Source organism: Oncorhynchus kisutch, unplaced genomic scaffold (assembly GCF_002021735.2).
Source record: "Oncorhynchus kisutch isolate 150728-3 unplaced genomic scaffold, Okis_V2 scaffold1963, whole genome shotgun sequence".
Taxonomy (NCBI): domain Eukaryota; kingdom Metazoa; phylum Chordata; class Actinopteri; order Salmoniformes; family Salmonidae; genus Oncorhynchus; species Oncorhynchus kisutch.
In genome coordinates this window covers 15,221-39,686 of record NW_022263908.1, presented here as the reverse complement: position 1 = coordinate 39,686, position 24,466 = coordinate 15,221, and the positions used below count along the sequence as shown (strand labels likewise).

The 24,466-nt window shown below is 44.9% G+C and overlaps 1 pseudogene; it reads left to right on the top strand.

Moving 5' to 3' along the window:
• The first annotated feature begins 4,451 nt into the window (after positions 1-4,451).
• LOC116368565 (lysophosphatidylcholine acyltransferase 1-like) overlaps positions 4,452-24,466 on the top strand; it is a 33,419-nt pseudogene continuing 13,404 nt past the window's right edge.

Below are 24,466 nucleotides of genomic sequence, written 5' to 3'. Positions count from 1 at the left end.
CTAAAATGTGCAGTTTTGTCACACAACACAATGCCACAGATGTTCTCAAGTTTTATGGGGAGTGTGCAATTGGCATGCTGACTGCAGGAATGTCCACCAGTGCTTTGCCAGATAACTGAATGTTCATTTCTCTACCATAAGCCGCTCTAACGTTGTCTTAGAGAAATTGGCAGAACGTTCAACCGGCCTCACAACCACAGACCATGTGTAACTACACCAGCCCAGGACCTCCACATCCGGCTTCTTCAATTGCGGATTGTCTGAGACCAGCCACCAGCACAGCTGATGAAACTGAGGAGTATTTCTGTCTGTAATAAATCCCTTTTGTGGAGAAAAACTTCATTCAGATTGGCTGGGCCTGGCTCCCAAGTGGGTGGGCCTATGCCCTCCCAGGCCCACCCATGGCTGTGACCCTGTCCAGTAAAGTGAAATCGATAGATTAGAGCTAATGAATTTATTTAAATGGACTGATTTCCTTATATGAACCGTAACTCAGTAAAAAAAAAATGGAAATTGTTCAGTAATAATATGCCCTACCAAATACTACACCAAACTATCCAAATGATTATAGAAATCTTGTGTTTTTGAATACCATATTACAATGAGACAGACCCTCCAACTCTCTCTAAACATCTTCAACTATGTTAAAGTGTAGTCTAATTGTATGGTAACTAATTCCACAGGTCTGGTGTTTCACATCCATTTTAAATACACAGCTGTAGGATCAGTTGTCAGCTTATAGAGTAGTAGTGGTGCAAGAACTCACCACGCCACACACACACACACACACACACACACACACACACACACCCACACACACACACACACACACACACACACACACACACACACACACACCACTCACACTCACACACACACACACTCACACACACACACACACACACACACACTCACACACACAACACACACACACACACACACACACACACACACACACACACACACACACACACACACACACACACACACACACACACACACACACACACACACGGAGCCAGGCAGCTATCTGAGGAACTGGTCTTTTCAGACCTGAGGCTGTTTCTATTGATTCTGTCCATCCTAAAATAAAACCTCACTAACTCCATGTCTCCCACTGTCTTAAGCAGGAAGTCAACGTCTAAACTGCAGTAATAATAGACATGGGATTCCTTCCTTCTTCCTTGGATTCTAAGGTGCATCTAACCCGTTGAAAGTTTAATACTAATTCATTCAATTTGAATATCAAAACGAACAAATTCAACATTTTTTAAATATATCTGTTTTTTCCAAAGGAACAGTAAACTTATCCAACCAGAATTTGAGAAGGATTGCCTTGTGAGGAAGGCTAGAAGTTCTTGCATGGTTAAGTTCTTCAATGGTGATCTTCATCACCATCTAATGAAAGGGTGTAGCTTGCTGGTGGATTGAGTCCCAAATGGCACCCTATCCCCTAGGGCCCGGACCAAAGTAGTGCACTATCATCCTGGACCAAAGTAGTGCACTATCAGCCCTTGGACCAAAGTAGTGCACTATCAGTCCTGGACCAAAGTAGTGCACTATCAGCCCTGGACCAAAGTAGTGCACTATCAGTCCTGGACCAAATTAGTGCACTATCAGTCCTGGACCAAAGTAGTGCACTATCAGTCCTGGACCAAAGTAGTGCACTATCAGCCCTGGACCAAAGTAGTGCACTATCAGCCCTGGACCAAAGTAGTGCACTATCAGTCCTGGACCAAAGTAGTGCACTATCAGTCCTGGACCAAAGTAGTGCACTATCAGTCCTGGACCAAAGTAGTGCACTATCAGCCCTGGACCAAAGTAGTGCACTATCAGTCCTGGACCAAAGTAGTGCACTATCAGCCCTGGACCAAAGTAGTGCACTATCAGCCCTGGACCAAAGTAGTGCACTATCAGCCCTAGACCAAAGTAGTGCACTATCAGTCCTGGACCAAAGTAGTGCACTATCAGTCCTGGACCAAAGTAGTGCACTATCAGCCCTGGACCAAAGTAGTGCACTATCAGCCCTGGACCAAAGTAGTGCACTATCAGCCCTGGACCAAAGTAGTGCACTATCAGTCCTGGACCAAAGTAGTGCACTATCAGCCCTGGACCAAAGTAGTGCACTATCAGCCCTGGACCAAAGTAGTGCACTATCAGCCCTGGACCAAAGTAGTGCACTATCAGTCCTGGACCAAAGTAGTGCACTATCAGCCCTGGACCAAAGTAGTGCACTATATAGGAGATAGAGTGCGATTTGGGAATCACCCAAGACTTAAGATCCAATGCAGATGTTTTATTTTTTTAATCTCAATATCAAATCATTTCTGGGTAAAAAACAAAAAGTTACTTTACTGTTGATTGTTTACAAAATTAAAATGGTCCAAAAGAAAAAAAATTACTTTAGCGAAGAGCATTCTTTTAAAACAGGCATTTATCTAGGCTGTATGGGTGTGGCTGAGTGGGGGGGGGGCTTTTCAAACATGTCGTACACTAAGTGGGCAGTCTTACACTAAGTGGGAAGGTATAACACTAAGGTGGGAAGGTCTTACCATAAGTGGGGGTCTAAACTTAGTGGGCATGTCTAAAACTAGTGGGCAGGTTTACACTAAGTGGGCAGGTCTTACACTAAGTGGGCAGGTTTAAAACCTTAGTGGGCATGTCTAACACTAAGTGGGCAGGTCTAACACTGAGTGGGCAGGTCTTACACTAAGTGGGCAGGTCTAACACTTAGTGGGCAGGTCTACACTTAGTGGGCAGGCTCTAACACTAAGTGGGCAGGTCTTACACTTAGTGGGCAGGTCTTACACTAAGTGGGGCAGGTCTAACCTTAGTGGGCAGGTCTAACACTTAGTGGGCAGTCTAACACTAAGGTGGGCAGGTCTTACACTTAGTGGGCAGGTCTTACACTAAGTGGGCCAGGTCGTACACTAAGTGGGCAGGTCTAACACTTAGTGGGCAGGTCTAACACTAAGTGGGCAGGTCTAACACTTAGTGGGCAGGGTCTAACACTAAGTGGGCAGGTCTAACACTTAGTGGGCAGGTCTTACACTAAGTGGGGCAGGTCTAACACTTAGTGGCAGGTCTAACACTTAGTGGGCAGGTCTAACATAAGTGGGCAGGTCTCACTTAGTGGGCAGGTCTTACACTAAGTGGGGTCAAGGTCTAACACTTAGTGGGCAGGTATACACACTTAGTGGGCAGGTCTAACACTAAGTGGGCAGGTCTTACACTTAGTGGGCAGGTCTTACACTAAGTGGGCAGGGTCTTACACTAAGTGGGCAGGTCTTACAACTAAGTGGGCATTAGCCTCATTATCACAATATTATTCCAACCTCAGTGTGAAAATATACATCACAAACAACGTCCCTGGATCACCTGGTCAGTCTCTGGACACCTGGCCAGTCTCTGGATCACCTGGTCAGTCTCTGAATCACCTGGCCAGTCTCTGGATCACCTGGTCAGTCTCTGGATCACCTGGTCAGTCTCTGGATCACCTGGCCAGTCTATGGATCACCTGGTCAGTCTCTGGATCACCTGGCCAGTCTCTGGATCACCTGGCCAGTCTATGGATCACCTGGTCAGTCTCTGGATCACCTGGTCAGTCTCTGGATCACCTGGTCAGTCTATGTTAGCAGGTGTCTTCATATTTTCTACATGCGGCGCATATAAAAACACAGGAATATGACGTTTTTGACAGAACTGGGCCTTTAAATCAGCACTGATGCTTAATGATTGTGCATTTGCTATGTAGGCCTACAGCATGCAAAAACACACTGTACTGATGCCACTGTATTAGCCGTCTGGAGAAGAGAGAGGGTCAATGAGAAAGAAAGTCACCTGTTGCCATAGCAGCAAAACCAAAAGGACAGGGTTCCCATCTCTTCTACTGTCAGAGAGAAAATCATTTGCCTGCTACAATGCTTCATGATTTGCATAAATTGCATCCTGAGCAACAAAAAAAATCGATTCATTCAGCTCTTAGATTATTCGATTAGTAGTATGTTTGATTCCCAAGTGAAGAAATGTACCACGTCACAGACTACATTTAGACCTAGTGTGTTGGTTTTAAAACACGTATTATACGGCACTGGACAATACGTTTTATGTGCAAATGACTGATAAATAAATACCAAGGACTGACTGAAACACCAACGCATTTATTCCAATAAGAAATAAATAGACAAGCGCCATAATAACGAATCACACAATTCCAAACCAATATAGACACGGCAGGGCAGGTAGCCTCGACAATTGGGACCCTGGCTGTGACCCTCCTCGCAGCGAGTGTCTCAGGGGAAGTTCGAAAATGTAAAAAAACTAACATTTATATTATAGACTGTGTGTAACAGGTCAAATATAAACACCACATACATTATTATAATGTCTTATAAGCTCTGCAAACATTTAACAATTTATAAACGTGTTACTAATACTGCAAAGATGTGAGAACACGTGTGGCTTAGTTGGTAGCGTATGGCGCTTACAACGCCAGAGTTATGGGTTCGATTCCCACGGGGGGACCAGTACGGAGATATATGGACTCTAACTAGTGTTAATTAAATCGCACTGGATAAAAGCGTCTGCTAAATCTTTATATATATGTTTATCTTGAGTAAGTAAAAGTGATTTCAATTTAGACTACTAGGCGCATGCGTTCTGAAGAAGCAGCCAGGAAGGGGGACTCCAGTTTGGCATTCTAGGTACCAACATCAGTACTGCGTACGAGGGAAGCTATCGCCCGACTTCAAATACATGATCCTTGGCTAATCCTCCAGCCTCTTGGGAACGAAGATAATAACCCGTGCCGGAATTAGCTAGACACAAACACGAAAACAAAACAACGTTTAACATAAAACAAATTGGCTACTGTCGCTTTTCCTGATTTTACAGGTTCCTTCCTCTCTCCGGGTTCGTTGAGGATGAGGTTCCCGACCATCAGACGGTGTCCTGGGGAAGGAGATGGGAAGAAGGAACTGGCGCCTCCATTCAGGAACCCCTTTGTGCATGACTTGAGATTCACCCCGTTGGAAAAGGCAAAGGTAAGCGGAAAAAATATTACAACTGGTGCAACACGTAAACCAATGTTTATTTTTGATTTTGATTTTTTTAAATCGATAAGATTTATATATCGGGTTGCTAGCCATCCAGCTAACTACCGATCAAGGTATTTAGCTGGCCTAACTGACTAGCAACTAGCTAGAAGGCTGGCTACATGTTGCTCACTGGACTCGTATACTCTGACTACCAAGTCTTGACAACAAGCTGGACAAATATTTGGAAACAGCGGCATTATCTTGCACATAAACCACGACACACAGGGTAGCAGCTATAAGACAACAATTCACATGTCTTGGTGTGGTTAGGCAACTTAGCTGATAAACCAGCCACCGATGTTAAGAAATTATAATATATTAAAATTATAATACAAGAGGATACGTCTTTTGCAAAAGAGTCACAAGAGGCCCCCCCTGAACATCATCACTTGAGTTTAGTTGTGTATTCCTGCTCAGTCAGCATCTGGTCTGGTGTGGCTTGTCCATGTGAGCATTATGTTCTGCACTGTGTTCTGTTGAACGCTGGGGGGGGGGGGGGGTAATTAGTTAGCTAACAATGTATATTAGTATGAAATGGACCAGAGAATGCATGTATCCCACTTGATCCAAGCGTGCAGAGTTCAACAACCAGTAGTGACACTGAATGTCACTACGCCAGCAACTCTTCCATTGCTTCTTCTATTAAAATGATGGCGCTTGACAGACACAGCAAACACAGTTCCGTATGAAGATAAGGCATAAAATTGCCTGTCCAATAGAAATCCCCGGTCACAATTTGTAAGCGATGTCATGGCGACGTTGGTTAGCTAAGCGCATGCGTAGAAACAGGTTATCGGGTTTTAATGGTCGTCTCGCAGCGAACTGCGCATGTGCAGGACGTCAAATCAAACGCATTCCTTCGATTTTAAGTTGTTGTTGATGAAAATGAAAAACGTATCAATTAGTCAATTTCACGAAATTGGAGTAATAAAATGTTTAACTACTTAAGAATCTAGGTTGTGCCTTTAGATTTCGACTAAATTAACAACTAAGGAAGAGATATTTTACTTCTCATTGACTTGTCAAACTCCGTGAAACCACCGTTCATTTTCTGTATTCAGGGTTCACTGTAGTAACATCGTTTGAAGCTTTGTTTTACTATTGACATTTCTAGCTCATTTCAGGATTGTATATAGATTTATTCTCCTTAATTAAAAGTCATTTGATTTATTTGTTTCAGTCTCTGGATTGTTTAATCAAACGTTTGGCCGCCAGGTCCTGATATTTAGGGCATTAAAAACGACAACCTGTCTTCTGAACGAGCCTAGTGCGCGTGTTCAAATCAAATGTTATTTGCCACATGCGCCGAATACAATATGCTTACAAGCCCTTAACCAACAATACTTTAAGAAAAAAAAGTGTAAATAAAAGTAACAATTACACAGCAGCAGTCAAATATCAATAGCGAGGCTTTATACAGGGTATTACGGTACAGAGTCCATGTGGAGGCTATATACAGGGTATTACGGTACAGAGTCCATGTGGAGGCTATATACAGGGTATTACGGTACAGAGTCCATGTGGAGGCTATATACAGGGTGTTACGGTACAGAGTCAATGTGGAGGCTATATACAGGGTGTTACGGTACAGAGTCAATGTGGAGGCTTTATACAGGGTATTACGGTACAGAGTCCATGTGGAGGCTATATACAGGGTATTACGGTACAGAGTCCATGTGGAGGCTATATACAGGGTGTTACGGTACAGAGTCAATGTGGAGGCTATATACAGGGGGTACCGGTACAGAGTCAATGTGGAGGCTATATACAGGGGGTACCGGTACAGAGTCAATGTGGAGGCAATATACAGGGGGTACCGGTACAGAGTCAATGTGGAGGCTATATACAGGGGGGTACCGGTACAGAGTCAATGTGGAGGCTATATACAGGGTATTACGTACAGAGTCAATGTGGAGACTATATACAGGGTGTTACGGTACAGAGTCAATGTGGAGGTTATATACAGGGTTTGCGGTACAGAGTCACTGTGGAGGCTATAAACAGGGGGTACCGGTACAGAGTCAATGTGGAGGCTATATACAGGGGGTACCGGTATAGAGTCAATGTGGAGGCTTTATACAGGGTATTACGGTACAGAGTCAATGTGGAGGCTTTAAACAGGGTATTACGGTACAGAGTCAATGTGGAGACTATATACAGGGTATTACGGTACAGAGTCAATGTGGAGGCTATATACAGGGGGTACCGGTACAGAGTCAATGTGGAGGCTATATACAGGGGGTACCGGTACAGAGTCAATGTGGAGGCTATATACAGGGGGTACCGGTACAGAGTCAATGTGGAGGCTATATACAGGGTGTTACGGTACAGAGTCAATGTGGAGGCTATATACAGGGGGTACCGGTACAGAGTCAATGTGAAGGCTATATACAGGGTGTACCGGTACAGAGTCAATGTGGAGGCAATATACAGGGGGTACCGGTACAGAGTCAATGTGGAGGCTATATACAGGGTGTTATGGTACAGAGTCAATGTGGAGGCTATATACAGGGTATTACGGTACAGAGTCAATGTGGAGGCTATATACAGGGGGTACCGGTACAGAGTCAATGTGGAGGCTATATACAGGGGGTACCGGTACAGAGTCAATGTGGAGGCTATATACAGGGTGTTACGGTACAGAGTCAATGTGGAGGCTATATACAGGGGGTACCGGTACAGAGTCAATGTGGAGGCTATATACAGGGGGTACCGGTACAGAGTCAATGTGGAGGCTATATACAGGGTGTTACGGTACAGAGTCAATGTGGAGGCTATATACAGGGGGTACCGGTACAGAGTCAATGTGGAGGCTATATACAGGGGGTGCCGGTACAGAGTCAATGTGGAGGTTATATACAGGGTGTTACGGTACAGAGTCAATGTGGAGGCTATATACAGGGTCTTACGGTACAGAGTCAATGTGGTTCTACCTGAATCTATAGTGACCTGGGGGGTTCTACCTGAATCTATCGTGACCTGGGGGGTTCTACCTGAATCTATAGTGACCTGGGGGGGGTTCTACCTGAATCTATAGTGACCTGGGGGGTTTCTACCTGAATCTATAGTGACCTGGGGGGTTCTACCTGAATCTATAGTGACCTGGGGGGGGTTCTACCTGAATCTATAGTGACCTGGGAGGGGTTCTACCTGAATCTATAGTGACCTGGGGGGGTTCTACCTGAATCTATAGTGACCTGGGGGGGGTTCTACCTGAATCTATAGTGACCTGGGGGGGTTCTACCTGAATCTATAGTGACCTGGGGGGGCTCTACCTGAATCTATAGTGACCTGGGGGGGGGGGGGTTCTACCTGAATCTATAGTGACCTTTTTTCTTCTTTTTTTTACCTGAATCTATAGTGACCTGGGGGGGTTCTACCTGAATCTATAGTAACCTGGGGGGGTTCTACCTGAATCTATAGTAACCTGGGGGGGTTCTACCTGAATCTATAGTGACCTCACTGAGGCTGGTTCTACCTGAATCTATAATGATCTGGGGTGGTTCTTCCTGAATCTATAGTGACCTGGGGGGGTTCTACCTGAATCTATAGTTACCTGGGGGGTTTTTACCTGAATCAATAGTGACCTCACCGAGGGTGGTTCTACCTGAATCTATAGTGATCTCACAGAGGGTGGTTCTACCTGAATCTATAGTGACCTCACCGAGGGTGATTCTACCTGAAACTATAGTGATCTCACAGAGGGTGGTTCTACCTGAATCTATAGTGACCTGGGGGGGGTTCTACCTGAATCTATAGTGACCTGGGGGGTTCTACCTGAATCTATAGTAACCTGGGGGGGTTCTACCTGAATCTATAGTGACCTGGGGGGTTCTACCTGAATCTATAGTGACCTGGGGGGGGTTCTACCTGAATCTATAGTGACCTGGGGGGGTTCTACCTGAATCTATAGTGACCTGGGGGGGTTCTACCTGAATCTATAGTGACCTCACAAAGGGTGTTTCTACCTGAATCTTATATCCAGATAAACCAACAAGTCAATGAGGATTTAATTTCCCTATTAGAGACCTAACCATCCTTGAGCCATTTACCGTCCCAGTCATAAATGTCCACATTCCTATGCGAAATGTCTGCTTTATAATGTCTACCACTGAATCAGCCTGAAATATATTTCATGGAAAATAAAGCCACATGACTCCTTTCCTCTGTGGATCTGAATGTAGTACGATCCACCTCTCTCTCTCTCTCTCTCTCTCTCTCTCTCTCTGTCTCTCTCTCTCTGTCTCTCTCTCTCTCTCTCTCTCTCTCTCTCTCTCTCTCTCTGTCTCTCTCTCTGTCTCTCTCTCTCTCTCTCTCTCTCTCTCTCCCTCCACTCTCTCTCTCTCTCCCTCCCCTCTCTCTTTCCCTCTCTCTCTTTCTCTCTCTCTCTTTCTCCCTCTCTCTTTCTCTCTTTCTCCCTCCCCTCTCTCTCTCTCTCTCTCTCTCTTTCTCTCTTTCTCCCTCCCCCTCTCTCTCTCTCTCTCTCTCTCTGCCTTTCTCTCTTTCTCCCTCCCCTCTCTCTCTCTCTCTCTCTCTCTCTGCCTTTCTCTCTTTCTCCCTCCCCTCTCTCTCTCTCTCTCTCTCTCTGCCTTTCTCTCTTTCTCCCGCCCCTCTCTCTCTCTCTCTTTCTCTCTTTCTCCTTCCCCTCTCTCTCTCTCTCTCTCTGCCTTTCTCTCTTTCTCCCTCCCCTCTCTCTCTCTCTCTTTCTCTCTTTCTCCCTCCCCTCTCTCTCTCTCTCTCCCTCCCCTCTCTCTCCTCTACCTCCTCTCTTAATTTTTCACCCTTCTCTTTCCACCCCCCCACCTGGGACACCAGGTGGGTGATTCCCCTCTAATCAGGGCCTGATTTAGACCTGGGACACCAGGTGGGTGATTCCCCTCTAATCAGGGACTGATTTAGACCTGGGACACCAGGTGGGTGATTCCCCTCTAGTCAGGGAGTGATTTAGACCTGGGACACCAGGTGGGTGATTCCCCTCTAGTCAGGGAGTGATTTAGACCTGGGACACCAGGTGGGTGATTCCCCTCTAGTCAGGGCCTGATTTAGACCTGGGACACCAGGTGGGTGATTCCCCTCTAGTCAGGGCCTGATTTAGACCTGGGACACCAGGTGGGTGCAGTTCATTATCAGGTAGAACAGGTGTCTGTACCTCCAGGGTAGGATTGGAATAAACTCCTGCGTTAGAAGCTTGTGTCTCGACTGTCTCCCGGTTTTTAGAAGTGTTTCAAAGGAAACGACGACCGTGAATGTCCCTCTTGTTTCAACTTATTCAACGCTCGACTGTAATGAGAACCGTTTCCTCTGTGAGACTGACCTCGGTGCTTTACTAGAATGTAGGCGAGGTTTCATTATGTAAGTCAACACACCACTGAGACTGACCTCGGTGCTTTACTAGAATGTAGGCTAGGTTTCGTTATGTAAGTCAACACACCACTGAGACTGACCTCGGTGCTTTACTAGAATGTAGGCTAGGTTTCGTTATGTAAGTCAACACACCACTGAGACTGACCTCGGTGCTTTACTAGAATGTAGGCTAGGTTTCATTATGTAAGTCAACACACCACTGAGACTGACCTCGGTGCTTTACTAGAATGTAGGCTAGGTTTCGATATGTAAGTCAACACACCACTGAGACTGACCTCGGTGCTTTACTAGAATGTAGGCCAGGTTTCATTATGTAAGTCAACACACCACTGAGACTGACCTCGGTGCTTTACTAGAATGTAGGCGAGGTTTCATTATGTAAGTCAACACACCACTGAGACTGACCTCGGTGCTTTACTAGAATGTAGGCTAGGTTTCATTATGTAAGTCAACACACCACTGAGACTGACCTCGGTGCTTTACTAGAATGTAGGCTAGGTTTCGTTATGTAAGTCAACACACCACTGAGACTGACCTCGGTGCTTTACTAGAATGTAGGCTAGGTTTCATTATGTAAGTCAACATACCACTGAGACTGACCTCGGTGCTTTACTAGAATGTAGGCTAGGTTTCGTTATGTAAGTCAACACACCACTGAGACTGACCTCGGTGCTTTACTAGAATGTAGGCTAGGTTTCATTATGTAAGTCAACACACCACTGAGACTGACCTCGGTGCTTTACTAGAATGTAGGTAAGGTTCCGCCGCGGTTCACTTGGTATGTAGCCGTTATGTAAGTCAAAACACCACTGAAACGGTCTGTGTCACAGTTGATAAGGGGGGGGGGGGGGACATTTCATGTCCTGTTATAGTCGTAGGCCTATTGTCATGGTAACGTGGCTGAAACCACTGACTCCTCCTCCTCCCCGTTTCAGTAACGCAGCACATGTTTTCATTCAGTGTGGCTGTACAAGTATTCTCACACGTTTGGATTCTCTATAAATATTTCCCAGAATGCATTACATTCATAATGTAGGTTAGTCTGGGCAGAAAAATACATTTTTTGTTGTTAATGTAGACCAATGAAACTAATTTAAAATGAGTTTGAGACAGTGTAGGCTAGGTGAACTCTCCTGTCCTCTGGCAGTCTGTTGACCAGCTCTCTGAATGGTTGTTGGGGACATTGCTAGCGTGGGTTTAGAACTCTGTTTGTGTCGTGGATGAAGGGGTGTCCTGTATATATAGTGTATGAAGGGGTGTCCTGTATATATAGTGTATGAAGGGGTGTCCTGTATATATAGTGGATGAAGGGGTGTCCTGTATATATAGTGGATGAAGGGGTTTCCACATACTGCTGTATATATAGTGGATGAAGGGGTGTCCACATACTAATGTATATATAGTGGATGAAGGGGTGTCCTGTATATATAGTGGATGAAGGGGTGTCCTGTATATATAGTGGATGAAGGGGTGTCCTCATACTGCTGTATATATAGTGGATGAAGGGGTGTCCTCATACTGCTGTATATATAGTGGATGAAGGGGTGTCCTGTATATATAGTGGATGAAGGGGTGTCCTGTATATATAGTGTATGAAGGGGTGTCCTGTATATATAGTGGATGAAGGGGTTGTCCTCATACTGCTGTATATATAGTGGATGAAGGGGTGTCCTCATACTGCTGTATATATAGTGGATGAAGGGGTGTCCTGTATATATAGTGGATGAAGGGGTTTCCACATACTGCTGTATATATAGTGTATGAAGGGGTGTCCTGTATATATAGTGTATGAAGGGGTGTCCTGTATATATAGTGTATGAAGGGGTGTCCTGTATATATAGTGGATGAAGGGGTGTCCTCATACTGCTGTATATATAGTGGATGAAGGGGTGTCCTCATACTGCTGTATATATAGTGGATGAAGGGGTGTCCTGTATATATAGTGGATGAAGGGGTGTCCTCATACTGCTGTATATATAGTGGATGAAGGGGTGTCCACATACTGCTGTATATATAGTGTATGAAGGGGTGTCCTGTATATATAGTGGATGAAGGGGTGTCCTCATACTGCTGTATATATAGTGGATGAAGGGGTGTCCACATACTGCTGTATATATAGTGGATGAAGGGGTGTCCTGTATATATAGTGGATGAAGGGGTGTCCTGTATATATAGTGGATGAAGGGGTGTCCTCATACTGCTGTATATATAGTGGATGAAGGGGTGTCCTCATACTGCTGTATATATAGTGGATGAAGGGGTGTCCTCATACTGCTGTATATATAGTGGATGAAGGGGGTGTCCTGTATATATAGTGGATGAAGGGGTGTCCTGTATATATAGTGGATGAAGGGGTGTCCACATACTGCTGTATATATAGTGGATGAAGGGGTGTCCTGTATATATAGTGTATGAAGGGGTGTCCTGTATATATAGTGGATGAAGGGGTGTCCTCATACTGTAGTATATATAGTGGATGAAGGGGTGTCCTGTATATATAGTGGATGAAGGGGTGTCCTCATACTGCTGTATATATAGTGGATGAAGGGGTGTCCACATACTGCTGTATATATAGTGGATGAAGGGGTGTCCACATACTGCTGTATATATAGTGGATGAAGGGGTGTCCTGTATATATAGTGGATGAAGGGGTGTCCACATACTGCTGTATATATAGTGTATGAAGGGGGTGTCCTCATACTGCTGTATATATAGTGGATGAAGGGGTGTCCTCATACTGCTGTATATATAGTGGATGAAGGGGTGTCCTGTATATATAGTGGATGAAGGGGTTGTCCTGTATATATAGTGGATGAAGGGGTGTCCACATACTGCTGTATATATAGTGGATGAAGGGGTGTCCTCATACTGCTGTATATATAGTGGATGAAGGGGTGTCCTCATACTGCTGTATATATAGTGGATGAAGGGGTGTCCTCATACTGCTGTATATATAGTGGATGAAGGGGTGTCCTGTATATATAGTGGATGAAGGGGTGTCCTGTATATATAGTGGATGAAGGGGTGTCCTCATACTGCTGTATATATAGTGGATGAAGGGGTGTCCTGTATATATAGTGGATGAAGGGGTGTCCTGTATATATAGTGGATGAAGGGGTGTCCTGTATATATAGTGGATGAAGGGGTGTCCTGTATATATAGTGGATGAAGGGGTGTCCTCATACTGCTGTATATATAGTGGATGAAGGGGTGTCCTGTATATATAGTGGATGAAGGGGTGTCCTGTATATATAGTGGATGAATTGGTGTCCACATACTGCTGTATATATAGTGGATGAAGGGGTGTCCACATACTGCTGTATATATAGTGGATGAAGGGGTGTCCACATACTGCTGTATATATAGTGGATGAAGGGGTGTCCTCATACTGCTGTATATATAGTGGATGAAGGGGTGTCCTGTATATATAGTGGATGAAGGGGTGTCCTGTATATATAGTGGATGAAGGGGTGTCCTGTATATATAGTGGATGAAGGGGTGTCCTGTATATATAGTGGATGAAGGGGTGTCCTGTATATATAGTGGATGAAGGGGTGTCCTGTATATATAGTGGATGAAGGGGTGTCCTGTATATATAGTGGATGAAGGGGTGTCCACATACTGCTGTATATATAGTGGATGAAGGGGTGTCCTGTATATATAGTGTATGAAGGGGTGTCCTGTATATATAGTGGATGAAGGGGTGTCCTGTATATATAGTGGATGAAGGGGTGTCCTGTATATATAGTGGATGAAGGGGTGTCCTCATACTGCTGTATATATAGTGGATGAAGGGGTGTCCTGTATATATAGTGGATGAAGGGGTGTCCTGTATATATAGTGGATGAAGGGGTGTCCTGTATATGTAGTGGATGAAGGGGTGTCCTGTATATATAGTGGATGAAGGGGTGTCCTGTATATATAGTGGATGAAGGGGTGTCCTGTATATATAGTGGATGAAGGGGTGTCCTGTATATATAGTGGATGAAGGGGTGTCCTGTATATATAGTGGATGAAGGGGTGTCCACATACTGCATATATATATGTGTCGTACCTAACACGACGAGGAAGAGGCGTGAGATCTGGGACCAGGCTATGCCGTTGCTACCAGTCTAGAGCCCACAGGGTTGTGTTGTATTATAGAGTGTAAAGAATGTCACACTGCTTGCTTAGCGTGACAACTTCCTCCTGATTCGGCCACTTCCCCCCCCCCCCGAGGCTCAAACCCCCAGGACGTCTGCCTGACAAACACGTGACCCCCCCCCCCCCCCCTCCCTGAAGCGTCTTATTAACGCAGTCGCTGACTGAAAAAACGGTCTATTCAGGCTGGGTGGTGAGTTAGACATATTCTCATCTGCTACATGAGTCCAGAGGGATGTGTTGATCACCAGATGGTGTTTTAAAGCGCTGTTTTCCCCTTTAATGTTATTTTTTGTCAGGTCGCTTTTTACCAAATATGGTCGTAGTCGTGGTAGTTGATCCACTGGGATGTTTCTCCTGGCTGTGTTGACGTCTGTGAGTTACGTCTCTGTGTGGTTTGACTGATAGTCCCAACTACCAGTCAGTCACTCTGTGTAGTTTGACTGTTAGTCCCAACTACCAGTCAGTCACTCTGTGGTTTGACTGATAGTCCCAACTACCAGTCAGTCACTCTGTGTGGTTTGACTGACAGTCCCAACTACCAGTCAGTCACTCTGTGTAGTTTGATTGATAGTTCCAACTACCAGTCAGTCACTCTGTGTAGTTTGACTGTTAGTCCCAACTACCAGTCAGTCACTCTGTGTGGTTTGACTGACAGTCCCAACTACCAGTCAGGCACTCTGTGTGGTTTGACTGATAGTCCCAACTACAAGTCAGTCACTCTGTGTGGTTTGACTGATAGTCCCAACTACAAGTCAGTCACTCTGTGTGGTTTGACTGATAGTCCCAACTACAAGTCAGTCACTCTGTGTGGTTTGACTGTTAGTCCCAACTACCAGTCAGTCACTCTGTGTAGTTTGACTGACAGTCCCAACTACCAGTCAGTCACTCTGTGTGGTTTGACTGATAGTCCCAACTACCAGTCCCAACTACCAGTCAGTCACTCTGTGTAGTTTGCCTGATAGTCCCAACTACCAGTCAGTCACTCTGTGTAGTTTGACTGATAGTCCCAACTACCAGTCAGTCACTCTGTGTAGTTTGACTGATAGTCCCAACTACCAGTCAGTCACTCTGTGTAGTTTGACTGATAGTCCCAACTACCAGTCAGTCACTCTGTGTAGTTTGACTGATAGTCCCAACTACCAGTCAGTCACTCTGTGTAGTTGACTGATAGTCCCAACTACCAGTCAGTCACTCTGTGTAGTTTGACTGATAGTCCCAACTACCAGTCAGTCACTCTGTGTAGTTTGACTGATAGGCCCAACTACCAGTCAGTCACTCTGTGTAGTTTGACTGATAGTCCCAACTACCAGTCAGTCACTCTGTGTGGTTTGACTGGCAGTCCCAACTACCAGTCAGTCACTCTGTGTAGTTTGACTGACAGTCCCAACTACCAGTCAGTCACTCTGTGTGGTTTGACTGATAGTCCCAACTACCAGTCCCAACTACCAGGCCCAACTACCAGTCAGTCACTCTGTGTGGTGTGACTGACAGTCCCAACTACCAGTCAGTCCTACACTAACAGCCTCCCAGCCTTTAGTTGTGTTCAACATCTCCCACAGGAGGATTCCCAGATGTCTGGCCAGTCTTATAAAGTCACTCTGCTTTTACGTATCGTCAGTGTGGTGGTGGTCAATGTGTCATGATGTCTCACAGCCTGTGTTGACCTCAGTGTGTTTGTCCGACATGGCACCCTGTGAACCACTATCCCTTTAAAAAGAGAAGGAGCCAACTGCTATCCCTTTAAAAGGAGAAGGAGCCAACCACTATCCCTTTAAAAGGAGAAGGAGCCAACCACTATCCCTTTAAAAGGAGAAGGAGCCAACCACTGTCCCTTTAAAAGGAGAAGGAGCCAACCACTATCCCTTTAAAAGGAGAAGGAGCCAACCACTGTCCCTTTAAAAGGAGAAGGAGCCAACCACTGTCCCTTTAAAAGGAGAAGGAGCCAACCACTATCCCTTTAAAAGGAAAAGGAGCCAACCACTATCCCTTTAAAAGGAGCCAACCAGTATCCCTTTAAAAGGAGAAGGAGCCAACCACTATCCCTTTAAAAGGAGCCAACCACTATCCCTTTAAAAGGAGAAGGAGCCAACCACTATCCCTTTAAAAGGAGAAGGAGCCAACCACTATCCCTTTAAAAGGAGAAGGAGCCAACCAGTATCCCTTTAAAAGGAGAAGGAGCCAACCAGTATCCCTTTAAAAGGAGAAGGAGCCAACCAGTATCCCTTTAAAAGGAGATGGAGCCAACCACTGTCCCTTTAAAGGAGAAGGAGCCAACCACTATCCCTTTAAAAGGAGAAGGAGCCAACCACTATCCCTTTAAAGGAGAAGGAGCCAACCAGTATCCCTTTAAAAGGAGAAGGAGCCAACCACTATCCCTTTAAAGGAGAAGGAGCCAACCAGTATCCCTTTAAAAGGAGAAGGAGCCAACCAGTATCCCTTTAAAAGGAGATGGAGCCAACCACTATCCCTTTAAAGGAGAAGGAGCCAACCACTATCCCTTTAAAAGGAGCCAACCACTATCCCTTTAAAAGGAGAAGGAGCCAACTGCTATCCCTTTAAAAGGAGAAGGAGCCTACCAGTATCCCTTTAAAAGGAGAAGGAGCCAACCAGTATCCCTTTAAAAGGAGAAGGAGCCAACCACTATCCCTTTAAAAGGAGCCAACCAGTATCCCTTTAAAAGGAGAAGGAGCCAACCACTATCCCTTTAAAGGAGAAGGAGCCAACCACTATCCCTTTAAAGGAGAAGGAGCCAACCACTATCCCTTTAAAAGGAGCCAACCACTATCCCTTTAAAAGGAGAAGGAGCCAACCACTATCCCTTAGAAGGAGAAGGAGCCAACCACTATCCCTTTAAAAGGAGAAGGAGCCAACCAGTATCCCTTTAAAAGGAGATGGAGCCAACCGCTATCCCTTTAAAAGGAGAAGGAGCCAACCGCTATCCCTTTAAAAGGAGAAGGAGCCAACCGCTATCCCTTTAAAAGGAGAAGGAGCCAACTGCTATCCCTTTAAAAGGAGAAGGAGCCAACCACTATCCCTTTAAAGGAGAAGGAGCCAACCACTATCCCTTTAAAGGAGAAGGAGCCAACCACTATCCCTTTAAAAGGAGCCAACCACTATCCCTTTAAAAGGAGAAGGAGCCAACCACTATCCCTTTAAAAGGAGAAGGAGCCAACCACTATCCCTTTAAAAGGAGAAGGAGCCAACCACTATCCCTTTAAAAGAAGGAGGAGCCAACCAGTATCCCTTTAAAAGGAGAAGGAGCCAACCACTATCCCTTTAAAAGGAGAAGGAGCCAACCGCTATCCCTTTAAAAGGAGAAGGAGCCAACCACTATCCCTTTAAAAGGAGAAGGAGCCAACCACTATCCCTTTAAAATGAGAAGGAGCCAACCACTGTCCCTTTAAAAGGAGAAGGAGCCAACCACTATCCCTTTAAAAGAAGGAGCCAACCACTATCCCTTTAAAAGGAGAAGGAGCCAACCACTGTCCCTTTAAAGGAGATGGAGCCAACCAGTATCCCTTTAAAAGGAGAAGGTGCCAACCGCTGTCCCTTTAAAAGGAGATGGAGCCAACCACTGTCCCTTTTAAAAGGAGAAGGAGCCAACCACTGTCCCTTTAAAAGGAGAAGGAGCCAACCACTATCCCTTTAAAAGGAGAAGGAGCCAACCAGTATCCCTTTAAAAGAAGAAGGAGCCAACCACTGTCCCTTTTAAAAGGAGAAGGAGCCAACCAGTATCCCTTTAAAAGAAGAAGGAGCCAACCACTATCCCTTTAAAATGAGAATATATACAGGACACCCCTTCATACACTATATATACAGGACACCCCTTCATCCACTATATATACAGCAGTATGAGGACACCACTTCAAATTCGTAGATTCGGGCTATTTCAGCCACACCCGTTGCTGACAGGTGTATAAAATCGAGCACACATCCATGCAATCTCCATAGACAAACATTACCAGTAGAATGGCCTTACTGAAGACTTCAGTGACTTTCAACGTGGCAACGTCATAGGATGCCACCTTTCCAACAAGTCAAAATCGTCAAATTTCTGCCCTGCTAGAGCTGTCCCCCCGGGTCAACTGTTTTTTAAAAATGGTATTGATTTCACCTTTCTTTAACCAGGTAGACGAGTTGAGAACAAGTTGTCATTTACAACTGCGACCTGGCCAAGATAAAGCAAAGCAGTGTGAACAGACAACAACACAGAGTTACACATGGGATAAACAACACATACAGTCAATAACACAATAGACATAAAATCTATTTACAGTGTGTACAAATGAGGTAAGATTAGGGAGGTAAAGGCAATAAATAGGCCGTAGTGGTGAAGTAATTACAATTGAGCAATTAAACACTGGAGTGATATACCTGTAAGTGCAGAAGATGAATGTGCAAGTAGAGATACTGGGGTGCAAAGGAGCAAAAAATAAATAACAGTATGGGGATGAGGTAGTTGGATGGGCTATTTACAGATGGGCTATGTACAGGTGCAGTGATCTTATGCCTACTGTCAGTGCTGTTATTGTGAAGTGGAAACTTCTAAGAGAAACAACGGCTCAGCCGCAAAGTGGTAGGCCACACGAGCTCACAGAACAGGACCACCGGGTGCTGAAGAGCGTTTCTCGTACAAATCGTCTGTCTTCGTTGCAGCATTCACTACCGAGTCACAAACTGCCTCTGGGAAGCAACATCAGCACAATAACTGTTCGTCGGGAGCTTCACGAAATGGGTTTCCATGGCAGAGCAGCCGCACACAAGCCTAAGATCACAAAGCACAATGCCAAGCGTTGGCTGGAGTGGTGTAAAGCTCGCCGCCATTGGACTCTGGAGCAGTGGAAACACGTTCTCTGGAATGATGAATCACGCTGCACCATCTGGCAGTCCGATGGACAAATCTGGGTTTTGTCACGAACCGGCTCGTAGCCCGTAACAAAGAGGGAGAAGACGTGGATATAAGGAATATAGCTAAAATATATTTATTAACTAAAGTACACTATATACAATTAACAATGGTGTGTGTGTGTGTGTGTGTGTGTGTGTGTGTGTGTGTGTGTGTGTGTGTGTGTGTGTGTGTGTGTGTGTGTGTGTGTGTGTGTGTGTGTATAGTCAGTAATCAGTAGTGTGAGCGGATGTGTTCGTAGGTGGTGATAATGAGGGGTGTTGAGAGGTGCCAAAACAAACAAACCACAAAATTCCACAACCAAAAATCCACCAGTTTGTCTGCATGGAGAGAGTCTCCTCAATGAATGGGGGAAAGGTGTGTCCCATTTCTCTGACGACCTTCCCGGCTCCGCCCACCGACATCCTAATAAGGAAATCAAGAGCATAGAGAAAGAAATTCGGCAGACAGAGTGGGAGGGTCGTCACAGAGTGGGAGGGTCGTCACAGAGTGGGAGGGTCGTCACAGAGTGGGAGGGTCGTCACAGTTTGGTGGATGCCAGGAGAACGCTAGCTGCCCAAATATACAGTGCCCACTGTAAAGTTTGTTGGATCTATCCAAGCTGTTCCTGTCTGTCTGCAGCTCTCTTCTATCTATCCAAGGTGTCTGTCTACAGCTCTCTTCTATCTATCCAAGGTGTCTGTCTGTCTACGACTCTCTTCTATCTATCCAAGCTGTTCCTGTCTGTCTGTCTGCAGCTCTCTTCTATCTATCCAAGCTGTTCCTGTCTGTTTACAGCTCTGTTCTATCTATCCAAGCTGTCTGTCTACAGCTCTCTTCTATCTATCCAAGCTGTTCCTGTCTGTCTACAGCTCTCTTCTATCTATCCAAGCTGTTCCTGTCTGTCTGCAGCTCTCTTCTATCTATCCAAGGTGTCTGTCTACAGCTCTCTTCTATCTATCCAAGGTGTCTGTCTACAGCTCTCTTCTATCTATCCAAGGTGTCTGTCTGTCTACGACTCTCTTCTATCTATCCAAGCTGTTCCTGTCTGTCTGTCTGCAGCTCTCTTCTATCTATCCAAGCTGTTCCTGTCTGTTTACAGCTCTGTTCTATCTATCCAAGCTGTCTGTCTACAGCTCTCTTCTATCTATCCAAGCTGTTCCTGTCTGTCTACAGCTCTCTTCTATCTATCCAAGCTGTTCCTGTCTGTCTGCAGCTCTCTTCTATCTATCCAAGGTGTCTGTCTACAGCTCTCTTCTATCTATCCAAGGTGTCTGTCTGTCTACGACTCTCTTCTATCTATCCAAGCTGTTCCTGTCTCTGTCTGCAGCTCTCTTCTATCTATCCAAGCTGTTCCTGTCTGTTTACAGCTCTGTTCTATCTATCCAAGCTGTCTGTCTACAGCTCTCTTCTATCTATCCAAGCTGTTCCTGTCTGTCTGCAGCTCTCTTCTATCTATCCAAGCTGTTCCTGTCTGTCTACGACTCTCTTCTATCTATCCAAGCTGTCTGTCTGCAGCTCTGTTCTATCTATCCAAGCTGATCCTGTCTGTCTGTCTACAGCTCTGTTCTATCTATCCAAGCTGTCTGTCTGTCTGTCTGCAGCTCTCTTCTATCTATCTATCTATATATCTATCTATCTATCTATCTATCTATCTATCTATCTATCTATCTATCTATCTATCTATCTATCTATCTATCTATCTATCTATCTATCTATCTATCTATCTATCTATCTATCTATCTATCTATCTATCTATCTATCTATCTATCTATCTATCTATCTATCTATCTATCTATCTATCTATCTATCTATCTATCTATCTATCTATCTATCTATCCAAGGTGTCTGTCTACAGCTCTCTTCTATCTATCCAAGGTGTCTGTCTACAGCTCTTCTCTCCATCTTTGTCTCCATTCAGATAGCGTTGATGACGGTGACTCTGTTCCCCATCCGGTTGTTCCTGGCAGCCTTCATGATGCTGCTGGCCTGGCCCTTCGCCTTCATCGCCTCTGTGGGACGCAACGAGATGGTGGTGGAACCCCAGTCTTTATGGAGGAAGTATGTATGCTAACCTAACCCATGACCCCTATAACCTTTAACCCTATCCATCTGACCCTAACCCCAACTCTATGTGGGATGCCAACAAGATGGTGGTGGAACCTCAGTCTCTATGGAGAAGGTACATAGTCCTTATATAACATTACCTTTTAAGAAAAGATTAAACAACATCTCATGGAACGACAGGGGACTGTGAGGGGACAAACACACTCTAACACTCACTCTGAGATACATTACCCCTCTGTGGTTCATTCTGAGATACATTACCCCTCTGTGGTTCATTCTGAGATACATTACCCCTCTGTGGTTCATTCTGAGATACATTACCCCTCTGTGGTTCATTCTGAGATACATTACCCCTCTGTGGTTCATTCTGAGATACATGACCCCTCTGTGGTTCATTCTGATATACATTAACCCTCTGTGGTTCCCTCTGAGATACATGAACCCTCTGTGGGTCACTCTGAGATACATGAACCCTCTGTGGGTCACTCTGAGATACATGAACCCTCTGTGGTTCACTCTGAGATGCATTAACCCTTACATTGCCTTTTATGTTTATTTCTCTTGGAAATACACTACAACAGAGGAAAGGGTTATAGACACTACAACAGAGAGAGGAAAGGGTTATAGACACTATAACAGAGGAAAGGGTTATAGACACTACAACAGAGAGAGGAAAGGGTTATAGACACTACAACAGAGAGAGGAAAGGGTTATAGACACTACAACAGAGAGAGGAAAGGGTTATAGACACTACAACAGAGAGAGGAAAGGGTTATAGACACTACAACAGAGAGAGGAAAGGGTTATAGACACTACAACAGAGAGAGGAAAGGGTTATAGACACTACAACAGAGAGAGGAAAGGGTTATAGACTACAACAGAGAGAGGAAAGGGTTATAGACACTACAACAGAGAGAGGAAAGGGTTATAGACACTACAACAGAGAGAGGAAAGGGTTATAGACACTACAACAGAGAGAGGAAAGGGTTATAGACACTACAACAGAGAGAGGACAGGGTTATAGACACTACAACAGAGGAAAGGGTTATAGACACTACAACAGAGAGAGGAAAGGGTTATAGACACTACAACAGAGAGAGGAAAGGGTTATAGACACTACAACAGAGAGAGGAAAGGGTTATAGACACTACAACAGAGAGAGGAAAGGGTTATAGACACTACAACAGAGAGAGGACAGGGTTATAGACACTACAACAGAGAGAGGACAGGGTTATAGACACTACAACAGAGAGAGGAAAGGGTTATAGACACTACAACAGAGAGAGGAAAGGGTTATAGACACTACAACTGAGAGAGGAAAGGGTTATAGACACTACAACAGAGAGAGGAAAGGGTTATAGACACTACAACAGAGAGAGGAAAGGGTTATAGACACTACAACAGAGAGAGGACAGGGTTATAGACACTACAACAGAGAGAGGACAGGGTTATAGACACTACAACAGAGAGAGGAAAGGGTTATAGACACTACAACAGAGAGAGGAAAGGGTTATAGACACTACAACAGAGAGAGGAAAGGGTTATAGACACTACAACAGAGAGAGGAAAGGGTTATAGACACTACAACAGAGAGAGGAAAGGGTTATAGACACTACAACAGAGAGAGGAAAGGGTTATAGACACTACAACAGAGAGAGGAAAGGGTTATAGACACTACAACAGAGAGAGGAAAGGGTTATAGACACTACAACAGAGAGAGGAAAGGGTTATAGACACTACAACAGAGAGAGGAAAGGGTTATAGACACTACAACAGAGAGAGGAAAGGGTTATAGACACTACAACAGAGAGAGGAAAGGGTTATAGACACTACAACAGAGAGAGGAAAGGGTTATAGACACTACAACAGAGAGAGGAAAGGGTTATAGACACTACAACAGAGAGAGGAAAGGGTTATAGACACTACAACAGAGAGAGGAAGGGTTATAGACACTACAACAGAGAAAGGAAAGGGTTATAGACACTACAACAGAGAAAGGACAGGGTTATAGACACTACAACAGAGAGAGGAAAGGGTTATAGACACTACAACAGAGAGAGGAAAGGGTTATAGACACTACAACAGAGAGAGGAAAGGGTTATAGACACTACAACAGAGAGAGGAAAGGGTTATAGACGCTACAACAGAGAGAGGAAAGGGTTATAGACACTACAACAGAGAGAGGAAAGGGTTATAGACACTACAACAGAGGAAATGGGTAGAGACACAAACTGGTGCGCCTGGCACCCACTAAGTGGATTTAACAAGTGACATCAATAAGGGATCATATCTTTCACCTGGATTCACCTGGTCGGTCTATGTCATGGAAAGAGCAGGTGTTCTTAATGTTTTGTACACTCAGCGTATTCTATTTCTGGTCGTGGGTTAGGCTACATAACTGTTGAATAGAGGGTCGTGTCGTGGGTTAGGCTACATAACTGTTGAATAGAGGGTCGTGTCGTGGGTTAGGCTACATAACTGTTGAATAGAGGGTCGTGTCGTGGGTTAGGCTACATAACTGTTGAATAGAGGGTCGTGTCGTGAGTTAGGCTACATAACTGTTGAATAGAGGGTCGTGTCGTGAGTTAGGCTACATAACTGTTGAATAGAGGGTCGTGTCGTGGGTTAGGCTACATAACTGTTGAATAGAGGGTCGTGTCGTGGGTTAGGCTACATAACTGTTGAATAGAGGGTCGTGTCGTGAGTTAGGCTACATAACTGTTGAATAGAGGGTCGTGTCGTGAGTTAGGCTACATAACTGTTGAATAGAGGGTCGTGTCGTGAGTTAGGCTACATAACTGTTGAATAGAGGGTCGTGTCGTGAGTTAGGCTACATAACTGTTGAATAGAGGGTCGTGTCGTGGGTTAGGCTACATAACTGTTGAATAGAGGGTCGTGTCGTGAGTTAGGC